This window comes from Anguilla rostrata, chromosome 10, assembly GCF_018555375.3.
Source record: "Anguilla rostrata isolate EN2019 chromosome 10, ASM1855537v3, whole genome shotgun sequence".
Taxonomy (NCBI): Eukaryota; Metazoa; Chordata; class Actinopteri; order Anguilliformes; family Anguillidae; genus Anguilla; species Anguilla rostrata.
The window spans coordinates 4807973-4832457 of NC_057942.1; the positions used below are offsets into that span (position 1 = coordinate 4807973).

Below are 24485 nucleotides of genomic sequence, written 5' to 3' on the forward strand. Positions count from 1 at the left end.
CAGGGTCCTATGTTCCCAGGGTCCTATGTTCCCATGGTCCTATGTTCCCAGGGTCCTAAGTTCCCATGGTCCTATGTTACCAGGGTCCTATGTTCCCAGGGTCCTAAGTTCCCATGGTGCTATGTTCCCAGGGTCATATGTTCCCAGGGTCCTATGTTCCCAGGGTCCTAAGTTCCCATGGTGCTATGTTCCCAGTGTCCTATGTTCCCAGGGTCCTATGTTCCCAGGGTCCTAAGTTCCCATGGTCCTATGTTCCCAGGGTCCTATGTTCCCATGGTCCTAAGTTCCCATGGTGCTATGTTCCCATGGTCCTATGTTCCCATGGTGCTATGTTCCCATGGTCCTATGTTCCCATGGTGCTATGTTCCCAGGGTCCTATGTTCCCCAGTTCAATATTCTGTTAACACACATTAACCCTCCTATGGTGTTCGGGTCATATTTGACCCGTTTCAAGTAAAATATTTCATAAATATTATCCAGGTTTTTTTTTTATTGGAACAAGGCTTCAAAACAGTTATATAAACACAACAAAACCAATGGTTATAATTTTATTTAATTATATAGAGCTGGGGAACATAGGACCCTGGGAGATCACATATGTAGAGGTGGGGAACATAGAACCCTGGGAACATAGGACCTTTTGTCATGTTCCCATTATGTGCCATATACATCTGGGGAACATAGAACCCTGGAAACATGGGACCCTTTGTCATGTTCCCATTATGTGTCATATAAATCTGGGGAACATGGGACCCTGGGAACATGGGACCCTGGGAACATAGGACCCTTTGTCATGTTCCCATTATGTGCCATATAAATCTGGGGAACATAGGACCCTGGGAACATGGGACTGACCCCGTTCTGCGGATTCCTCGGATTCACGGACAGCCACGAAAGCGCACGCATCTAAAAGATTACTCTCTCGTGCCGAGTATTCGCATTTTGCGAACCGCGGGCTCTGATTGATGCAGGCGCGCTCAGTGTGTGTGTAACGGGATAATAATATTTCATTAAATGTGGAAAGCTGGATGGGTACTATGCAAATGAACTCTGATTCGCTGGAGGCAGCGCTGATATTCTACTTTTTATCATGGTTAGAATTTTCATGCTATGCCTGACTATTCCTGTACATCAGCATGACCCAGTAGGACATTATTCTAACACTCTGTGGTGAACCTTCTTTGACCCGGCTGACCCAATGACACAAAAACATCTTGAGGAGAAGTTAATGTTTCCGGGTTTATAAGAAGGCAAAAGCCATGTCAACATGATTTTTAATTGTTTCATTCAATCTGAAAAAACTATGAAGTTGTTAGTCTCTGGTTGCAAAAGAAAAATAAGTTATGCTGAAACCTGCTTAGATGTAGGTTTTTTGGCACACAGAGAGAGACTTGATTAACCAGACATCATCAGATGAACGGTTCTAGTCAAATGCCTGCAACTGATGTAAAACAATCCTGGAAATTGTTCAGATACCATAAAGGACTTGCTAGTATGCAACACTTTGTTGGATTTTCAATGAATAAATAAATAAATAAGTAAATGAATAATATTCTTTAAGATTCAACGATTTCATCCCCTCTCAGCTCCATTGACTTACTGTCAGCTGAGGGAAAAAAAACCAATCGCTGTCAGTCTAAAGTGCCCTGTTGATTGTGTGGCCTTTCCAGGACGGCAGGATCATTTTGATCTGACATGATGACTATACTGTGTCAAGATGAGAGGACCGTGTCTTGTCAGCGCACCTGAATAGTCCTCTCATTCGTTCCGCGGATACAAAGCAAACGCCAATCCGAGCCTCCCTACCCACGAAAAAAAAAAAAAAAAAAAAAAAAATCAACATTACATTTTCAAGTTGAACTGGAATTGTGGGCACGTCAGTTATTTTCATTTCGGCCCACATTGATCTGCGCCAGGAAGCCTTTAGGAGCCAGTGCTGTTAAACAGAGGTGTCAGGGGCTTCGCCGGTCGGTACTGCAGGGCTGCTCGTGTTCCTGATTACCAAGCGGAGCACGAAACCCGGGGCTCACAGAGTCTCACGAAGGTGATATATATCGTGTATACCTCGCTAAGCGTAGGGCAGGCGCAGGGCATTCAATCCCCTTCTCTGCATACGGCCATTTTGTTTATAAAGAAACACCCAACGGCAGTCGCAGGCAAACGAAATAAACAAAAACTTACGTAGTTCTCTCTCCTCTGGATTCCCTACAAAACGCAATGAACGAAACCAAAAATTTAATAAGTCAGTAAAGAACACAGGAAATATCATTTTTGTTTTGCCATTGCCTTTTGCAGGGTTTTACCAGAGTGTTTTGATTGCACTGGGTGGTGCAGTGGGTGGCACTGTCGCCTCGCAGAAAGAAGGCCCTCGATTTGGCCCGGGGCCTTCTCTGTGTGGAGTTTGCATGTTCTTCCTGTGTCTGCTTGGTTTTCCTCTGGGTACTCCGGCTTCCTCCCACAGTCCAAAAATATGCAGGTATGGCTAATTGAAGACTAAATTTCCCATAGGTATGATTGTGTGAGTGAATGAATGGTGTGTGTGTGCCTGCGATGGCGGCCTGTCCAGGGTTTATTCTCGCCCAATGCATGCTGGGATAGGCTCCAGCACCCCCTGACCAGGATTAAGTAGGTTAGATATGGAAGGATGGATGGGGTTCGATTGCAAGTGTTTATTTAAAAAGTATTTTTGGACCATGTGGATGGACCAGTTGGCATCACCGTGTTTCGAGCCATCACAGTCACTGACAACGTGAAAAAATAGGGAGGGTAGGATTGCTATTCAACATCTACCAACAAAGCTTTCTGTGCTATCAGTGATGACACAGTATTCATCATGTGAATAGACTTGCTGACCTTTCTTTCCTGTCCCTTGTTTTGTCTTTGGCCCGGATTCAATCAACATTAGTTCTTAGCTTTGTCACCCAATAAAGTGCTTTTTCCACTTCACACGATCATCAAAAATAAAGGAAAAAAAAAAACACATTTGATTTAATTACCCCTTTATCGCCTGGTTGAGCAGACCTTTCACGGTTTAAAAATAGCGCTACTATAAATCATTTTTAAAAGTTTTGAGGCTTCAGCACTACAGAAGTAAATGCACATTAGAGCATACATTTGGACTATTACTGTTGAATATTTTCCGGAACAATCCTAGAAATTAAATTCAACGGTTATAATAATTCTTGCCATACTTTCATCTCTGTTGGATATATAATTAAATACTGTATTATTGGCATGCTTGGAAGTATAAACGTAATGGGATATCGCCTTAATTATTAGCAATAATGAGCTGGGGAAACCATGGAGTGCCTTGTGTAGCAGATAACGTGGAGATGATTGCATCACAGTTAAGCGTAATGCTATTTCGCTTGCTGTCTAAATCTTCCTGTTCCGTGACCTTTCTAGCTGATTAATTACGCCAAGATAAAAAAAAAGCTTGATAAAGGATTTAATAACCCTTGATTAAATCAAGTATTTCTCAAAGAGTTATTATACAGCCTGTGCACCTTAACAAGTGGTTGGTGAGCCTTAACAAGAGCCCTGCAATTGGTGGGAAATAAATAAATAAATAAAAGCTTTTTTTTCCAATGGGACCGTGAAATAAGGAATAAAAATTAAATCTACACGACAGAATATTTTTTGGTAACTGGTGTTATTGAGTGACAGGAAATGTAATCTAGGCCATCTGCCATCTACCACAGTTTGCTTTTTGAACATTTTTTTATTCAGCTCTTTGGCAAAAGCTAGCCATTTGGTAGCCAACATTAGCGAGCTGGCGGTCAGCAGGCTGTCTAAAATGGGGGGGTATTAGCGCAATAATTTGCATTAGAAACAAAAAGCAAAATGTCAGCATTTAATGAATGAGGCAATACTGCAGCAGGGATCCTTTTCTTGGATGACTCGATTCCTCTACGAACGCGACAGAGCAAAAGGGTCCCACTTCCCAGACCTCATGCTTAAATCCGCATCTGATGTTTCAGACTCCCCCCCCCCCCCCCCTTCACCTGGGTCAGTAAATAAGATTTTTTGGAACCGGAAAAGACGAGAGGCTTTTGGCGACAAAAACACTAGGAATGGAGGAATCAGGCCACGGTAAGTTCATGGGCGAAGGCCAAGAGACCGCGTCCTCTTTTGGCGCTCAGCCAAATCTGTGGGAAGCGCAGCCTTAAGCGGCGCGGCGCCCAACAACGTAACGGACGCTCCCCCCGGGCTATTTTTGGGACACACAAAGCGGACGTAAATATTTCAGCGCGTATCGGACCTCTCCCGGCCTCCCGCCCGCCCGGCAGGCGTCGGTCAGGAGGGGAGCGTTCGAGGGGACTGCGGAAAAAGAGTGCGTGACCTCGCGTTCCCTCCTCGGACGCAGCCGGCGTGGAGCTTCCTCGTTGAGCGGCGGCGGCGGCTGTCTCGGGAGTTTGGGCGGCTGTCGCTTTCCGACCGTGCAGTTTTTTTTGCCGCGTGAGTTTTGACTCTTCTTGTGTCGTGTTTTCCCGATACGGCTGAAGTACCATATGCAGGAAGCAGTGTTTTTATTATTTATCTTTTTCGCCTGCTGTGTGAAGTTCAGTGTTAAACTAACTGAGTAAAACTAACCCTGCATAGATTTGAATATGTTGGATGCCTCAGACATTGAGCGAAGAAAGAACTCGAGCATTGGCACACATAGGCTAGCGTACTTGCTAGCATGCACACACACACGCATGGATGCACGCAGGCACACACGCGCACACACACACACACACACACACACACACACACTTTCGAGCTCACGCCGTGCACATGACAATACTGCCTTAAATCACTTTGGAAATGAAATGGTAAGCAATTCAATATGGTTATAAATTTCCAATTGCTTTCGTTTTTGGTCAACCGAAGGAAGTCATCCTTAAAAATGAAGAGGCGCTCACTCTCACCGTTCCTCCTGCGCATCATGTGGAATTTGGGTCAAATAGACAGACGTGACTTCAAACATATCCTTGTTTTTTGTGTGAAATGTACACGCTTTAGGATATGCCCTATGCAAGCTAGATATGACATAGGACATCCAGGAGTACTTGTGTCGAGTGCAGTTGCATAGAATAATATCGGTACATCTCAAAAAAAAAAAAAAAAAAGAATAATATTGCGAAAGTGACCCAAACAGAATGAGTTTATGTCACACCCGGCCATGATACTAGATTGCCAGCTCCTGTAATAGCGACAGCCAATCGCGGAAAGGCAAAAAGGCCAGCCAATCCATCTCAGCCGTCGCGGCGTTCCCGGTCGGAGCTCATCTGTATACATAAGATACAATTTCAATTTTCAAGGAGGAGTTACAAAAGTCCAAATGCTGTTTTATCCCCCCCCAGAAGGGACAAAATACATTTGTGAAGAAAAAGAAAAGTGTTTCCAAAAGAAAAATCCGGTATATCCCTGCGGAGTCGACTGCCTCTGCTCAATAGAATAAAATACATTTTAAAAAGACAATAAAATTGCAATTATCGATCTAAAAAGGCAGTTATCTCTTTGGGGAAACAAAGGGGGCAAAACACTTATATTTGGCCTCATGTTACTTAGGGATGGCGAGTCGTTATGAAACTCACAAAGTAGCTGAAATTATATATTTTTTTAAAGCAACGAGGAGGTAAGATTGTGTGATTGCCTCTTCTCAGAAGAGATATTCAATCACTTCAGACTTTAACCCGCTACACTGAGTCTCGGCCAAGGAGAAAAAAATGTGCGATTGCACACGTTTGCTTTCGAAGTCAGGGGGGGAAGACAAATTGCGGGCCGCGGACAGAATGAATGAGGTGTCATCAGACGTGTGGAGTTGATTAACCTCAAAAGGCCAAAATGGAAGTTTTCACTGACCAATTTGTTAGGCTGGTCGCAAGACAGGGGGTGGGTGGGTGGTGTCGGGTGGTTGTGTGAGGTGGGGTGATGGGGTGGGGTGGGGGGGCATTAAGATAAATTGTTAAGTTTGAAGCCATTGGCTGCGTGTTGGGCACCCCAGGTTCACATATGAAACTAAATATCACCCTGGGGAAAAAAAAGGAAGCATACTATACTATACTATACTATATATACACTATATATAGTATAGTATAGTATAGTATAGTAGAGTAGAGTAGAGTAGAGTAGAGTTCTTCTTGTCAAATTAGTTTATTTTTTAGGGTGACTAATTAGCACTGAGTGCTCCTGCCACCCACCCATTGCGATTGCATCAGTTGTATGTACCACCCAGCATCCCTTCACACGCGGCACCGCTTCTGATTGACCGGGGCATTGATAATGACAGCTGAGGTCGGGCTATTGAGTGCTGACTCCAGGCCTTCAGCCATTGACGTTCGTGTCATTTCGCTCCGGCCCATGGACATGTCGAGGTTATCCTTATCGACCAGTCGCAGTGTTCTACAGTATTATCAACAGCACGCTCCACAGGGAACCCTTTCTAATCATGAAACTGAGCATGTGCTGAGCCTCCTACATGCTGAATGAAATAAAAAGTATATTCATCAAAGATGATAGGAAAAAATAAACATTATTATTATTGTTTTCTTTTTTGCAACTGTGTGTGAAATATCTCGACTTCAGCACAGGCCCATATGCTGAAACCACAGGTTCAGGGATACAGCGTTAGAGTACCTAATTAATTTTATTTGCTAGAGTCAGTGCACATTAATAACATTTCTGTAAATGCCAGAGTTTGCCGGAGAGGCTAATTTTCATCTGTGGACCCCAGGCTACATATTTTCTGAACAGTGGGAGAAAAGCAGAAGTCCATGTGAGCATGGGGAGAAAATGCAACCCCCAGCACAGAGAGGATCAGAGCTGGCTTGAACTCGAACCCGAACCCGGAACCCGCTTCTTGTGAGGCAACAGTGCTAACCACTGCACCGCCGTACCCCCCCCCCCCCCCCCAAATTTATGATGTCTAATAAATGTCCACTCCTGCAGGAATAATGAAGAGCACCAAGGTTATCACAGGGAAGGCAGCACTCAGGAGAGATTTAAGCAGCAATACCACCCCTCCCTCATCATCTTGGCATTGCATAAATTAAAAGGAGTCGGGGAGGGTTTGTTACGAAGAGCAACCCAGAGTTGAAATCCGAACACAGCAGCAAACCTTTCGCAACCTTTCGTGTAAACTCATCCTCCAGGAGTGTTTCCAGTGTAGGGTCTTGCCACTTATTTGCGTTACAGCTAGAGAGAGATTAAATTATTTTCTCTTCCAATTGCCCAATACAAACTCTTCTCTTATATTGCAGAGCCCCGGGTTCCAGTCCGACCACAGACATTTTATACAAACGCAAAATAGAATTCAATACAGAACAGGGGTTATTAACAAAGTCTTCCTTCTGATTCAAACCAGAGGGCATGCTATCAGGAAGACGCTCAGAGAGGGCAACGGAGGGTTTGTCGCTTCTGCTTCCGTGAACTGCCGACCCATCGGGGGTTCATGAAACGGACGCTTTTCTTTCCAAGTCTGAGAATCGCTCAGGCGTACGGACGGATAGCTTCCAGCCCCTTTTCTCTCGAAAAACACGACAAACGTCATCGAACGACGGCGTGGTGCGTTAGGAGGATTGACCGACACGATCGCGCTGACCTGACAGAGTTCCCGACAGAGAGCCCGGGGTTCGGTCAGATTTAATTGGCCTCGGGTGAAAGACTGCACAGCTCACGTTGACCTGAACTCGTGATCTCATCATTGGCTGGGTTGAGAACAGACTGAGCGACAACAGCACACTGACAGATCTGAAAGAGAGAGAGAGAGAGCGAGAGGAAAGATTGGGGACCTGTCTTGTTACCAGTGCACACTTTCATCTTAGCTTTTCAATGAGATATATATATATATATATATATATAAAAAAGAAAGATAAACTGAAGTGAGTTTGTGGGGGGAAAAATAAGACTCCATTCGTTCGAAGGGGAGATCTGTTGGACACGTCGGTAAGCCCAGTGTCCGTCGAGCGAACCGACAGAGGAAAGCCTCCCCACGGCACCCCAGAGACCGCGGATGTAAGTTGTGACTGACAGGCCGCGAGGCAGTCGTCTGTGGCGGTACGACGCGGGGCGAATGCAACCGGGAATTGTGGGGGCGTTGGAGGGCAGCCCTCGAACCCTTGGCTATTGAAGAAAGCATCAAACCATATTAGGAGGCGGTGAAAGAATCCCCCTTTTCATTTACGGTTTAATTTATTCCGCGGCTAACCCGGGAAGTGTACGTGAGCAGAATTGTTTTTTTTTTTCTTCGTTTTTCTCTTCCTTTAGCTATCAAGCGAAATAGCAGAACTTCACAAAGCCTGTTAATGAAATGACATTATTGATGGGACCAGGAGTCGCATCAAAGACATGTCAAATTCAATTTCACATTATGGTGGATGAAGTAGTCAAAGTTACCTGCTTGGGGGAAAAGATAAAGGTAAAAATTACTTATGCAGACCATTTTTTTAAAAGAAAAAAGCACAAAGATAGAATTTAATAAAGTGACCACGTGCTGAAAGCTTCTCTCAGGAATTATTAACACCGATCGTCTCTCGCATTGTGGGACACAAGAAGAAGGCACTTAATTCGGAAATTGAGAAAGAATTGCTCATATGCAGAAAAAAAAAACAAAACAATAAAACCAAAATACAAAGCAGGAACAAACAAATAGGCTTTTAATTTTGTAAGCAATTTACTTCACTAGATCTTGATAGGCAACGCACTAAATTACACATAATATTCACACAATATTACTGAACAGTAACTGCATGTGCACAGGGCTGGGAGTAACAAAGCATAATGATGGATAACAAGCCCGTAACGGGATACACAGCAGTGTCATGAGGGTGGTTTAACAGGCCTTGGGGGGGTGAAGTGTCATGTGAGACCATGCTGAACGATGGAGAACCTGACAAACCAGAGTTAGTCTCGCAGAGGCATCTTTAATCTGCACTTAGGTTCAGTAAAAACAAATTAAAAAGACAAACTGGTAAAATTCGACCTTTTCTTCCTACTCTATGCAGGTTCCATTTAGGCATCTGACAGGTTTTTAGGCCAGGGGATGGGAGGTGGCGGTAGGAGGAGGGGGGGGTTATGTCTGTGCCTCTTATCGCCGGGAACTTGGGGATTGCGCCGCACGGTCGAACGAGCAGGGAATTTGGTCATTCCAGGTCCTCAGCTGCGGTATCTCTCATTTTAGTTCAGTTCAATCCAGCTGAATTTTATTTGGATAGTGCTTTTAAGAGATGCTGTCCTAAAGACCTTTCACGGGCAACATCCCCAAGGCCTTGCCCCCCCCCTCCACACACACACTCACACAGACACAGAAAAACTCCAGTTGGAAAAAAAAAACTCAGTTTGAAAGTGTGAAAAAATGTAAAAGTGCCAAGAAATCCAGCATGGAGGAGAAACCTGTCCTCTACTGGCCTGAGTAGTCAACAGTTAGATTATATAACTGCTGTATCTGTATCTGCAGAGAGAACGACTGAAAAAAGGAAAAACTAGGCCCTGTAGGCTCCAGAAGAGAGGAGGATTTCTCTCCCTATTACACCGCACATTCTGTTTGTTTTTTCTCTGTGATCACGGACTGAGACGGCAACGCACTGACGTTGTTCCTTTCAGACGGTATTCCTCTTCTTCAGCACCGGACAGCTCCGCCATTGCAAGTCAGAGAGCAGGAGGAGTTATCCTTACCAGGAGCAGCCCAGAGCCTGACCGAGCCGCATTCCATACCACCACAGATAGGGGGCACACTTTCTTGTGGAGTTTGGTGGTCGTGTAGAAGCCATGGGAATGTGGACTTTCTCCCTGTCCTTAGTAAGTTCATGCACCCCCAACCCTCGCTGTCCTCGAGGCTCTGGGACCAGCAGAATGATTTATTTCGTTTTCTAGCGGTTTCCTTCCCCTTAAAAGTGGTTGTCATGGGTCTAGGAAGGTCATTTGCAGTAGAAGTACTGGGCACAATTTCCAGGCAAGTTGTCTAAGGCATTTTATAGAGACCTGGGCCATATTAAACATATTAAACATATGGGAACAAGTTTGCACATGCAAACCTGCAAAGTGTGTGTAATCGACATTTTATGTGTCAAACGTACATGACACCTCTGACATTACATTACATTTATTTAGCAGAAGCTTTTATCCAGCAGACATGTACACAGCTGGGCATGTTATGATGCAAATCAGGTTCAGCAAATAATCCCAAAACAGTTCTGAGCGTAAGCAGGTCTGGTTTGAGCAATATAACTGTGTGTATTAGGAACTACACAGGGCGAAGAAATACAAAATTTTTGGCTCGTCCAAAATCAAAAAAGAACCAATGTCCTAACCTTTCTTTAACCTGCTGAACACAGCCGTAAACTTGCCTCGACCCTCAGACTTATCGTTTTCATAACCCTAACCCTAAGTTGAGCCCTAAAACGTAATTGAAGCCATAGGAACTTTTGAAAACATGTGATTACTCATTTAAAATTGTGGAAAAACTAAGTCAAGACTGTGAATTCCATAGTACAAATGCTAAAAAATATATTTGAGGCCTTAAAAAAAAAAATGTTTTCCCTGAAAAATATGTATATATTCCATATCTTGTTATGGTCATAGGTACCTATACTAGTATATACAAAATTTTTGGCTCGTCCAAAATCAAAAAAGAACCAATGTCCTAACCTTTCTTTAACCTGCTGAACACAGCCGTAAACTTGCCTCGACCCTCAGACTTATCGTTTTCATAACCCTAACCCTAAGTTGAGCCCTAAAACGTAATTGAAGCCATAGGAACTTTTGAAAACATGTGATTACTCATTTAAAATTGTGGAATAACTAAGTCAAGACTGTGAATTCCATAGTACAAATGCTAAAAAATATATTTGAGGCCTTAAAAAAAAAATGTTTTCCCTGAAAAAATATGTATATATTCCATATCTTGTTATGGTCATAGGTACCTATACTAGTATATACAAAATTTTTGGCTCGTCCAAAATCAAAAAAGAACCAATGTCCTAACCTTTCTTTAACCTGCTGAACACAGCCGTAAACTTGCCTCGACCCTCAGACTTATCGTTTTCATAACCCTAACCCTAAGTTGAGCCCTAAAACGTAATTGAAGCCATAGGAACTTTTGAAAACATGTGATTACTCATTTAAAATTGTGGAAAAACTAAGTCAAGACTGTGAATTCCATAGTACAAATGCTAAAAAATATATTTGAGGCCTTTAAAAAAAAATGTTTTCCCTGAAAAAATATGTATATATTCCATATCTTGTTATGGTCATAGGTACCTATACTAGTATATACAAAATTTTTGGCTCGTCCAAAATCAAAAAAGAACCAATGTCCTAACCTTTCTTTAACCTGCTGAACACAGCCGTAAACTTGCCTCGACCCTCAGACTTATCGTTTTCATAACCCTAACCCTAAGTTGAGCCCTAAAACGTAATTGAAGCCATAGAAACTTTTGAAAACATGTGATTACTCATTTAAAATTGTGGAAAAACTAAGTCAAGACTGTGAGTTCCATAGTACAAATGCTAAAAAATATATTGAGGCCTTAAAAAAAAAAATGTTTTCCCTGAAAAAATATGTATATATTCCATATCTTGTTATGGTCATAGGTACCTATACTAGTATAACAAATTTTTGGCTCGTCCAAAATCAAAAAGAACCAATGTCCTAACCTTTCTTTAACCTGCTGAACACAGCCGTAAACTTGCCTCGACCCTCAGACTTATCGTTTTCATAACCCTAACCCTAAGTTGAGCCCTAAAACGTAATTGAAGCCATAGGAACTTTTGAAAACATGTGATTACTCATTTAAAATTGTGGAAAAACTAAGTCAAGACTGTGAATTCCATAGTACAAATGCTAAAAAATATATTTGAGGCCTTAAAAAAAAAATGTTTTCCCTGAAAAAATATGTATATATTCCATATCTTGTTATGGTCATAGGTACCTATACTAGTATTACAAAATTTTTGCTCGTCCAAATCAAAAAAGAACCAATGTCCTAACCTTTCTTTAACCTGCTGAACACAGCCGTAACTTGCCTCGACCCTCAGACTTATCGTTTTCATAACCCTAACCCTAAGTTGAGCCCTAAAACGTAATTGAAGCCATAGGAACTTCTGAAAACATGTGATTACTCATTTAAAATTGTGGAAAAACTAAGTCAAGACTGTGAATTCCATAGTACAAATGCTAAAAAATATATTTGAGGCCTTAAAAAAAAAAATGTTTTCCCAGAAAAAATATGTATATATTCCATTTCTTGTTATGGTCATAGGTACCTATACTAGTATATACAAAATTTTTGGCTCGTCCAAAATCAAAAAAGAACCAATGTCCTAACCTTTCTTTAACCTGCTGAACACAGCCGTAAACTTGCCTCGACCCTCAGACTTATCGTTTTCATAACCCTAACCCTAAGTTGAGCCCTAAAACGTAATTGAAGCCATATAAACTTTTGAAAACATGTGATTACTCATTTAAAATTGTGGAAAAACTAAGTCAAGACTGTGAATTCCATAGTACAAATGCTAAAAAATATATTTGAGGCCTTAAAAAAAAAAATGTATATATTCCATATCGTGTAATGGTCATAGGTACCTATACTAGTATATACAAAATTTTTGGCTCGTCCAAAATCAAAAAAGAACCAATGTCCTAACCTTTCTTTAACCTGCTGAACACAGCCGTAAACTTGCCTCGACCCTCAGACTTATCGTTTTCATAACCCTAACCCTAAGTTGAGCCCTAAAACGTAATTGAAGCCATAGGAACTTTTGAAAACATGTGATTACTCATTTAAAATTGTGGAAAAACTAAGTCAAGACTGTGAATTCCATAGTACAAATGCTAAAAAATATATTTGAGGCCTTAAAAAAAAAAATGTTTTCCCTGAAAAAATATGTATATATTCCATATCTTGTTATGGTCATAGGTACCTATACTAGTGCATTTTGTAATCGGGGATACATTTCCAAAGAAACCCTGCCACATTTGTCTGTGAATAACAATGACTGCATCTACATTTCTACTGCGATTAAACTTTTTGATGCGTCCATGCGGATGCCAATTTATTTAATGTCATCCAGGCTATTTTGTGCATAGACCATTAGTCTGCCATGCGGTGGTCATTGCGCCTGATTGGTAGTAAGGTAAGACATTCACATTCTAAGCAAACCCCTCATTCGGTTTGTCACACCCTCTACGCAGCAGTCCAGCTGCAAAATGAGATTGGATCTTGGTTCGAGGTTAGGATGGGTCATCTTTAACTCATTTTTTACCCACTGAAACTATCAGGAATAAATGAATAGAGATGGAAACTGAAAAACCCCCCCAAAAAACTTGAACTCAAATGGCAGTATAAAACTGCCATCTCTTGGCCTTCTGCAAATGGCATCATAATAAAGGCATTATTGCTACATTGATATAATCCTCCGTAATGTCATACAATATCCAGACGTCTAGCTTGAAACGCCTCTCTAAATGAGACATTTCCATGAATCTGTGGCTATGCCTTGCTTGTCTGTAGCTCATAATGACCGCGTACAAACTCATGGGAAATGACACAGCAGGGGGGGTCTGTTCAGTTCCCGTCAGTTAGATCGCATTTAAATGACACTGGAACAGACTGCAAAAAACAAGCCCCCTTCTTTAACAACACTTTACCGGTGGGAAAAAATGAAGGCTGATTGGAGGTTCTCCCACGTACGCTCTGCGCCACACCGCGCGTCCTTTCTGTTCGTGGGAGGACGGTCGACACCAGGGTCTACAGGAGAGGAGAGCCGCATCGCGGTAACTTCTCGTCTTTTCCTAGCCGGTCGTGAGTTATTTGGACGATCTCTTTAAGCACGAGCAGCGGCTGTGCAACGAGAGAGGAGCCCAATCATCTGTGAAAACGTGCGGGAGCCTCCTTTGCTTGTGAAATCACTTTTCTCCATGGCAATCATGTTCTCCATTGTAATTCGTCTCATATCGACTACCTCTAGTAGAGGCACTAAAAATAATATTTCCAGGCAAAACAACCCATATGGAAAAAAATTAAATACATTTCACATATATTATTAGAATTCATTTTCAAATGTATTTCTAATGCCGGGCAAAAATGTACATTTCATAATGAATTTCAGCACTGTTTCCAAAGTATATGAATACTTATGATACACATATTTACTATTTATATATTTTTTAAATAAATCTTAATAATAATCTTAAAATACATATTTTATTTACATGGAACACATCCATCTGTGAATGATCTTGGAGACAGGGGGGATTATTGTTTTTTTTTAATGCTTGAGGGCAGTCATCGCAGACAAGTGAGAACAAAGGAACAGAAACCAGAAGAAATGGTGATTTGATTTTTCGTGTGGCAGTCTACAATTGACTTGTAATTATTTGTCAGCCATCAAAACACACACAGACGCAGACACACACACACACACACACACACCCACACACACGCGCACACCCACACACACACGCGCACACACACACACGCACACACACACACGCACGCGCACACACACACGCACAAGCTGAACGCCTTGCAGTTGGCTCTTCCAAGTTAAACGCAGCCTGGTAACTGCAGGCGATGAAGCTGTTTGACATTCCCCACTGCCGGTCAGGGGGAGTTAAGGTGCCCCTGGAATAAAACAAATGACTGAAATCTCGCACGGGAAAGGTGTTTTTTAAGATATAGCCAGGCCCGCGGAAATTGTTGATCGCACAGCCATTTGAAGTTTGTATCGGTAAAGCGCTTTGATTTCCCCACAGTGTTTCATTTGTGTGTTAATACACAGAGTCACTGATTACAGCCTTTAGCTGAACAGAATAAACAGCTTTTTACTGCCCAATATTGATTTCCTTGTAAACTGTTTTTGTTAAGCACTATAAAAGAAGCAGTCGTTAAAGAGACGTGCATCCAGAGCTGCGTACATGACGACGTGTTGCAGGAGAACTATAATTAGTATTTATCACACAATCCACAGAGGGTGCTAATGCTTCGCTTGTAACTCAATACACAAAACTGAGAGACAAATAAGAAAAAACAAAACAAACAAACTAACAAAAAAAAAGACAGACTTCTGAACATGGCCTGAGCTCGCAGCTTTATATTTTATGACCAGACAAATTTGCATATGCTGTGTTTTATTCATTCTTTTTTTTTTTTTTTTTTTACTTTGTAGCAAAGCATTCTGGGATGTCTACCTGTAATTTTCAATGACTGGCTATGAAAGAACACTGACATGGATGCAGTGATACACAGAAATAACAGTCACAATGCGGAAACACTTAACTATAATTTCAAGGCCTTTTCAATAGCCTAGAGCAATATTACTTATCTCAAAGTTCAATGGGATTCAATTGTGTGGCACTAACAATGAACATCCGCTTCTTCTGTTTATCATATGAACCAAATAGGAAAATGGCTGCCAGCCCAATGAGCCGCTTATCTGGCCAATGAGCTGCTGTTATCGCCAATGAGCTGCTGTTCTGGCCAATGAGTCTTTATTTTACTGATGCTTAATTATCACTGATTCACTTATATAATTAGACTGGTAGCCATACGTGGACCCAGCCAAGGTAGAAACTGGGGAAAAAAAAATGATAATATTTTTTTGTTGTTGTCGTATTACAAAATAAGAACTTGACAATCTTAAAAAAAAGTAAAAGAACATAAAAAATGTTATCCCGGATGTCTATCATCTATCTTTGGCACAGTTTGCAATCAGTAAGATGCTAGCAAATGAAATAACAACTCTAAATCACAAGTCTTTTTTAGTTTTCCCCTCCTACCATTTTAAATCCTAACAGTACCAGCCGTAGACAGTCAGTCGTATTTTTGTGGCTATGTTCTAAATGGCGAACTGCAGTGAAATAACATCCAGTGCCTTGTCCTTAAACGTACCGATGTTAATAAAAAGGTGTCGATTAACGAGACACTTTTCCTGGTGGTGAATTTGACGCGCAGGCGTTCCAATCCCTTCACAGATCGAGCCTCCCTTTTCATTCCCCTTTGTCCCTGTGCGAGAGCGAGACATTCGTGGCGTGAACGGATGAAACCAAACTTTTTTAATCTTCACTCTTCGCCCCCCCCCCCCACCCCCCACCCCAAAACACCTCACACATCCTTCCGTCTTTATCCTCGAACCGGCAGAGGGTTCACGAGATTGAGTGGGAGCGGGTCACCGTGTGGCACAGGTTTCCAGGGCAACGCAGGGGTACTGTGAGGTCATCGTCGTGAAACGCCCTCCTTTCCAGTGATTCATTCTACCGGGGAGAGGAGCCAGGCCTGCGAGGAGAAAGCAAGTCTGCCTCAGACGCGAAACTTCGCTCCGAGTGCTGCAGTGAAAGCCCTCAGAGTCGTCAAACTGAAGCGTTTAGAACACATTCTGAAAACATTTTTTTATGAAAAGAAACTATTTTCACTGCGGCGATAACACGAAAGAAAACTCGATTTATAAAGTTAGATTTTTTTTTTTTTTTCCGTTTTATGCCTTTCTGACAGGACCACGGGTTGTTTTTCCCTCTCCAAAACAATCCCATGAGTCATTTGGCTGAAAAGGGATCAGTCAGAGTATTCACAGAGGCATCAGCTCTTGGCGATGCATTAAACATGTGTATACCTACAGCCTGTACCCAGCGTATACCACATTCTGTGCAGGCCTCCGTGGAAATTCTCAGAAGCCTCCAAATTTTGACAACAAATTAGCATTCACTGAAAGGTGTCAGGTGCCCCTTCACATAAACATAATGGAGATACGCATATATTATTGCAAGCTCGCTTGCCTCCAGTTAATTGGGGTTAGTGGTGAAATGCAACACTATGTTAATTGAATGTGAATACGTTGTCCACGGGGAACGCGCGGAGCGTGCTGAACGCTACGTGCAGCACATGTAACCGCGGCTTAGCCAAAAGTGCTGCTGTCGGATTTAAAATTTTTATGCCCGAGCTTATTAGAGAGGTGAGGTGGGTTTTCTGTGCGCTGAAGCCCCCCCCCCCCCCCCCCAGGGGGTGATGTGGAGTTGCAACCGCTCCAAACACGCATGCAAACAGAGAGGTTTTGACCTTAGCTGTCCTGCGGAGGAGAAATGTGAATCCCGGAGACATGCTCCTGACCTTGTATCATTGGTATCGGTGGCTTTAACTGATAAGATGGAAAATGCGATCTGGCAGTTTCATAAGCTGACTGTAAGCTGAGGCCCCCTGAGCAGCCTCAGAAACGGCTCTAGTGCTGCACTCTTCAGCCACGGCTGTTTAAAGCAAGGAGAATGGTGCGTGAGTGTGTGTGTGTGTGTGCGTGTGTGTGTGTGTGTGTGAGTGTTTGTGTGTGTATGTCTGGGCATGTGTGTGTAAGTGTGTGTGTGTGTGTATGTGTGGGCATGAGTGTGTGTGTGTAGTGTTGTGTGGTGTGTGTGTGTGTTTGTATGAGTGTGTGTGCGCATGTGTGAGTGTGTCTGTGTGCGTGTGCGTGTGGCCGTGTGTGTGTGAGTGTATCTGTGTGTGTTTGAGCGTGAGCATACGAGTGTGTGAGTCTGTGCAGAGGATGGGTGGTGTGACCTGAAACTATAAACTGGGAATCCAAACCAAAACATGTCTTAAATGGCAGCCGAAATTGAATATGAATTTCTCGGCGCTTTCCATTGGTCTACATTATGACTCGAGCCTTTGCATATTTTCGAGCCTGTAGTTCTGAACCCTGTAATTTCACTGAAGTCTGATATCAGGCTGTAGCTGCTCTAATTGAACACGTAACGAGGTAACTGCCGGGACTTAAGCAGCAGCCAAGAAGATTAAAGAGACCAATCATAATGACTCTCGTGCAATCTGATAATTATCACATTAAAGGTAATGGATTTCACATGAGAATTGACAATGAAAAAAAAAATCACTACTGGATGACTCTTGCGCAATGTATATACACACACACACACACACACACACACACACACATTTTGCAGCAGAACAGCGTCCCTCGAGAAAACACCGCGTGCACGTGTGTGCGTGCACGTTTGGTATGTGCATGAGCGCGGATGCATTTGCATCCAGCAGATCAGCAAAATTGATTTCTGCACATCACCGTTGGACGGGTGCGGGGCAGAAGTCAGCAGGCACTCAATTGCAGGGTCAAGTGCTCTTCGGAGGTGGGCAATGAGGCCTGTATCTGTTTCTGGTTTTCATGCCAACTTCTGGCCTCGATTATTCAGTCAGCCCTAACATTTACACCGTCTGCCATTTTAGCTACGTTTCAATGATGAAGTGAAAGAACGGCAGCTGAAGAATGTTCTTGTGTCCCTATATGAAATATTTTCCCATGATCTAATCCATGAGTGAACCAGAGTTGGTTGGATACAGCCAATTAGCTAATTTAGCCAGGGTAATTAGTGGAAACAAAAATTTGGATAATCAACGGCCCTCCAGGACTGGAATTTCCCCACCCCTGCCTTAGTTGTTTTCCTATCCCCATCTGACAGCAGTAGATGCCCCTCTCCTGCTTGCTTGATAAGCCCTAAATGATGGTCCTTTGCTCACACAAGTAATCATGAGTACACCATGTCAAGGCATTCATTAAGTAGTGCATTGCGCTGTGAGTTGTGAAGGTGCATTTACGGGGCGGTCACAAATCCAAATTTTTAAAAGGTTTTCGAATTATTTTTTTTTTATTGGTTTATTTCCTGCGCAGTGCGGCATGTGTCACTGCCGGAAACCTGCCGGTTCCGTGCCTGAAAAGGACATCATTTTGTGCGCGGAGGTGTTCTTGTCCAGACACTCGGCATAAATGACCAGACATGGCCGTCCACGTCTCAGGGCACGCCTTGTGAAATGTCAGTGCGGGCAGAGGCCATGAATTAATCAGGCATGTCCGAGTCCTGAAATCCCCGATCACAGACGTGACCCGAGAGCGTGCAGAAGGTTCTGGAAATACTCATGGGAAAAACTACCGCTCACGGCCGACACACCCCAAAATTTCACTAAAATTTAACCGGTCAGATATCTTCCAAAACTCGGTTTTTCATGCAGCGTAGACTTTCATTTCACTGCTTGTCTCCCCGCTCAGGGAAGGCATACATTATACATTTTTCTCATGGGTTACGATGTTGGGAGTTTGGATGCCCTCTCACGCTTTTGCGAGGTCAAACTTTGACAGCCTATCAGACGATAGCGTAGGCCATACGGGCTCTTGACCAGGTCAGTCCTTCCCACCGGTTGGGAGGCATTCGCCATCTCTCGCGAGATCGCGTTGCCTAGCAATCTCAAACGCGATTTCACGCGGCGAAGAATGGATCTTGAATCTTGGCATAATTATCTGTCCATATTGTGGGAGAAACCGATCTGCTGTGATTTCATAACTGCACCATGCATTGAGGAAAAAGTGAATTAAACATGGAGTGTGTGTGCGTGTGTGTGTGTGTTTGTCAGTGCGTGTGTATGCGTGTTTGTGCGTGTACGTGCGTGTGTATGCGTGTTTGTGTGTGTGTGCGTGTAAGTGTGTGTGTGTGTGTGCGTGTTTGTGTGTGTACATTTTTAAAAAAATGAAGTTGAATCCCCTGACAGGGTTTAGAGCAAGAATCCATTTAGCCAAATATTTGCTGCATTTAAAGAAAATGAACTAGCTCATTACTGCTGTCAAAAAATCCTTATTCATGAACTTTGCTAGATGTTTTTGCAGAATTAATTTCTCCCCTAAAAAAAAGAAAGAAAAACACATTAAGTGTATATCCTCAGTAGTCTTCCCTGCTTCAGGAAATGGCCTTTTAAAAAATGAGAATTTTCTCCATCAAACACTGAAGTGCAACCATTTTGATGTGCATCTTAACTAGCAGGAGGATATGTTATAAATGCTTTAAGTGACCTTTACCATTTTAATTACAATATTTCCTCATCTGCACGCAGAAAAATATGTTGAAAAAAAAGACAGACATTTTACTGTCATAGTAAATCCCTTTTCGACACAAAATTCTTCCTGCATTGAACATTTTACTGAACTGAACATGTGACTTCACCCAAATGTGTATCAACAGCGGTTATTGATAAGAGCTACTGCCTATGTGTGTGTGGAAAAGAACAGAGAGCATCTGCTTGTCTGTATTGTGTTATATTCTGAATGCCAATTCAGTGTATATTTTGTGAACATAATGCATTTTTACGATACATGATAGAACGACTTGGCTTGTGGAATTTAAAACTTTCAAACCTCGAAACTATTGACGATGAGTATAAATACACGCACACACGCATGCACGCACATGTACGCTAGCCCTTTTATTGGGTTTGAATGTTTTAATTTCCACAAGTGAAGGTATCCTATCATGTATGAACACTTTTATTATGTTCAGAAAAAAATCTCACAGCAATCTGTTATCACTCTGGCATTTTAACCAGTGGTTTGCAGTTGGTCCACTTCTATTCCACAGCTTAACATGCACATATTTACTCAGGTGGGAGGGGGGTGGTGTGGGGGGGAGCAGCAAACGATCAGGGTCAGTCCTGCTCGCTCAAAGCCCTTTTCAGACCACGGAGCCTGAATTGTAAAAAAAAAAAAAAAGAAAAACCCAGCAGCTGCGTTCGGCCCGATCCTACGTGTCCCGCATCTCGAACATCGCCAGAAATGGGAAAAAACAAACATCACACGTAACGAATCCGGACACGAAGTTCACACAGAAATTGTTGTTTTTTTATTGCGGGGTTGCAGAACAAAGAGAGCAAAGGTAGCGCGCCTGCTGATTGCGAGAAAATCAGTGCTCCGGGCTTCTGAACTCCAACGCCCTCACCCCTCCCTCCCCCCCACTCCCTCCCCGTCTTGTTCTGGATCAGTGCCTGGGCCAGATGGCTGTGGAGCCCGGGTTCTATCTTGACTGCTGGAAGATCCTCTCCTCTCCGGCAACCCAGAAAACTCTCCTGTCAAGATTAGCTCGCGGTGCTCCATTTCCTGTCGTGACTGCCGTACCCCCGCTCCCCCCTTCCTCCTCCTCCTCCTCATCATCTCCTGAGGGAGCTCTGTACCAACCCCCCCCCCCATCCCCCAGCCCCCCCTACCTGCCCTTCCCAGGAGGATCCTGTCAGCGAAGCTGAAACTCGGCCAGTCGGTAACTGATGTGGAACAGCCCCCATCGACTCTGCTGAGGAGGCGTGTCCCGGTACAGCGTGTTCCCGTCTAAAAACGGCGCCTTGTGTCCGGCACACCACGGTACGCTGACCCTTCCCTTCCAGGGAGGGAAGGACCCGACCCTGTTCCCCGCGCCGGAAACGGGGGTTAAGTCTCAAGTTTACTTTTCCCCCCGCACTAATGCGACAGCTCACAGAATCCTACAGAAAGGTCCTGTAGATAAGCAGCCATTTCCCCCATGCGATGCTAGCCTGCTGCCTCCTCGGGCAAATTCAGTCCATCACATTGCATTAAGGCTTTTAGGAGACGCTCTTATCCACACAGATTAGAGTTTAACATACAGTCCGTTCGTACAGCTGGATGTTTACTGGCACATTCAGGTTAAGTTTTTGCTCAGGGGCAGAGGTTCTCAAATTCGGTCCAGGGGACCCCTGCGTATCCTGGTTTTCGTTCCCAGAATTTTAACGAGCTGTCCATCTTCCTTAATTAGAAGCATTTTTAAAGGGGGTAATTTACCCTCTGAAGCCACGTTATGTCAGAGGTAGCAATGCATGCCATTAAGAATAAAAGCCCCATACTGTGAAATAAGTCACACTGTGTTTATTGCACTATATTGCAAATTATTGCATAAAACGCACACTATTTAATGTGTTATGTAAAACAAGAACTTGAGCCAATATGGGCCCATTCAGGAGTGAGCTGTGGTCTCTACGCGAACGACGACCAACCCCTTGTGACCTTTTTGCCACGCCCCAGTATCAGATTTATCAGATGCAGTTCTCTTAATTAGCGGCTGCTACGCGAAGCGTCTTATTAACGGGATACACGTCGGGCACGTCTACATTTTCGCTTTTACGTTGCGATAGCAGGCGCACACATTACATCACCGTGAAGCATTCACATAAAAGTGCGGCTAATTAAAGCGACAAGGCAATGACACCTTTATCGATCGATAATTCATTCAACTGGCATTTTAAATGCTTGTGGGCCAGTGCACAGACGCAGTAATGTTGTTAGTTCTGCATGTACTTCTTTAGCACCTGAAATATGAGCTCAGATATATTGTCTAATGCCTTGAGAGAGTCGCAGCTTCTCGTAGCTCAGGTGTGTTTGCCGTTCGCTACCAGAATATTCAGGAGTTGGGGCGGTCGTTAAAAATATCTCTTCGGAGCTAATTAGCACATAACCATTAGGCAACACACTTCATGCTGGTCTCAGCTGGAATTAAATTTTAATTGGCACTTCATAATTGGCAGACTGAACTTAAAGTTAAACGAAAGCGGGGGTGCTGTAGTACATCGCAATGCTCCATCCATTGACTGAAGCCTCAGTGTAGATGGAGAATGAAAGGTTTTGCACACTGTAAATATTCCGAATCACAGCGCACAGTCATTTTCAGTTCCAACTGAGAAGAGCAAACTCATCTGCTCTTCGTACTACACAGATGGCTGTTTTTCAGCAGGCTTAAAAAAACAAAACAAAAGAAAATACAAGATCTGTGTGCCACAAGCCCACAGATTTCAATGCCTTCTTGCTGTCACCAGATGTCAGAGTATGGCAAACTGATCCTGGGGACTCCCTCAGATTTTCCTGGCCTCTTTCACTAGGCACCATGGGGAAATAAAAGCAGAAAATGGCTGATAATAACACAGCGCTAATGCCAGTTCCTGCCAACATTTTTCAGTTGTCCTAATGACTTGCGTACATCGAGTTCGCTCAACATAAAAGAGACATCAAGTCTTTAATACCTTTCAAGCAACTCCCCTGGGTCTGTCATGGGCTATTCATAACAGCCTTGTTTTTTTCTTAAATTTTTTTAACCTCTTTAATCGTTTTTATTACCTCTCTTAACCCCACATTTTGTTCAGAAAAAGATCTAGTGCCTCCATGTTTTTCATTAAGATAAGGCCAAAAGAACCAAATGCTCTACCATGTTTCCTTCATCAGTGACACAGTGTTGTGTGCTGCTGGTAGTCTTGCATACCTAACTCCATCGAGTCACCACAGATTCATTAGAGAGACACTACCAATCAGAGCATACATTTTTTATGTTAGCAGAGTATCTGAGTTATGACAGCAAATCTATTAACTAATATGCATTAAAGACTGGCTATGCTAATCTAAGCGAATTGTATTCAGAAGAGATCTATATGGCGCATTTGTTAAAAATGAACATGACACAAAACAATTAAAACATTACAGCCCTTTGCTTTTGTTCTCCAGGCAGGTCTATATGCATAACTCGGTGTCGCCACAGGTGTTCATGCTAATTAGAAAGGCACTACAAATTAGAGCTTCTATTTTCAGGTAAGGTGTCAATGAACGCTTACCTCATGGCAGACGGTCCAATGAATAATACAGGTTAGTTTAAAAAACAGGTGCATAGAACTAAGAAATTCAGTTACTGCATTCAGAAAAGATCTACCCCAAACAGGGATACCTTATCTTATTAAGATGAGACAAAAAAAAAAGTGTTCCGGCATGTTGCTTTGCCGGTAAAATAATATTGTGTGCTCATGGCAGTGTCACCACAGGTGCATATGCTAATTAACTACCAATTAGAGCTGCTTGTCAGGTAGGCTGTGTACTTAGCTATAGACTAATAGTCCAACTCCTTATATCTATGCAGACCCTGATTTAAACTAAAAAAACCCAAAACAAAAGCGCAATCAATTTTTCCTCCAAACCTAGAACGCTCAATACTGTGTACTGGCTTATTTACAAAAATGCTGCATCGTTCATAAATTCATGAGACTGCAGAGAAGCAGGCACTTTCCCAGGGAATGCGCGAGACCAGAAACACCTCCCCTTCACTTTTGCAAGTCCACCAAGTGACCTTACGAAGCTATTACTTCGGAGCACAGCTGGCCTCCTGATCATCCAGAGGCCAAAACGAATAAAAAACAACAACAACAAAAAAACAAAACATATATAATGCTTGTTATGAAGGTCTGGTGGAATAAGTGGCAGAAATATTTTGCAGGGCGGCACAAAGAATATCCTCACGACAAGAAGATTCTACCGTTTTATATTTGATGCCAGCCTGTGGAAATGCACAGCATGAATGTAAAAAATTATTTAAAAAAAAATAAAAATAAAATAAAAACACACAACCTGGCAAGGTAGCGACCTGTAAAAAATTACACCTGTGCCACCAGGAAATATCAGCATTCGGTTCCAAGCGGCAGTGTTTGCACCGCCATTATGCACCATTAAAATAGGACCTGGAGAGCTTTTGATGAGTGGGAACAGCTTATGTGCAAAAGAGCCTGGGGGTGTGAAAGACCAGGCTTGCTGCAGTGCTGGACGCCCTCCAGACAGCAGGCTAAATATCAAGCCAAGAGTGTCTGAGCAAAGGTGGAAAATCCAGGTTCAGGGAGGAAAAAAAATAAAATAACAAAATCCGCCCC

General features: G+C 42.9%; 1 long non-coding RNA gene across 1 annotated transcript; it reads right to left on the bottom strand.

Moving 5' to 3' along the window:
• Positions 1-15098: 15098 nt before the first annotated feature.
• On the bottom strand, positions 15099-23937 carry LOC135264779 (uncharacterized). Its single transcript, XR_010332803.1, has 3 exons — positions 23406-23937; positions 16088-16259; positions 15099-15989 (listed from the first exon to the last, which is right to left on the bottom strand). It is a non-coding gene; the product is annotated as an uncharacterized LOC135264779 (long non-coding RNA).
• Between the last annotated feature and the right edge of the window lie 548 nt (positions 23938-24485).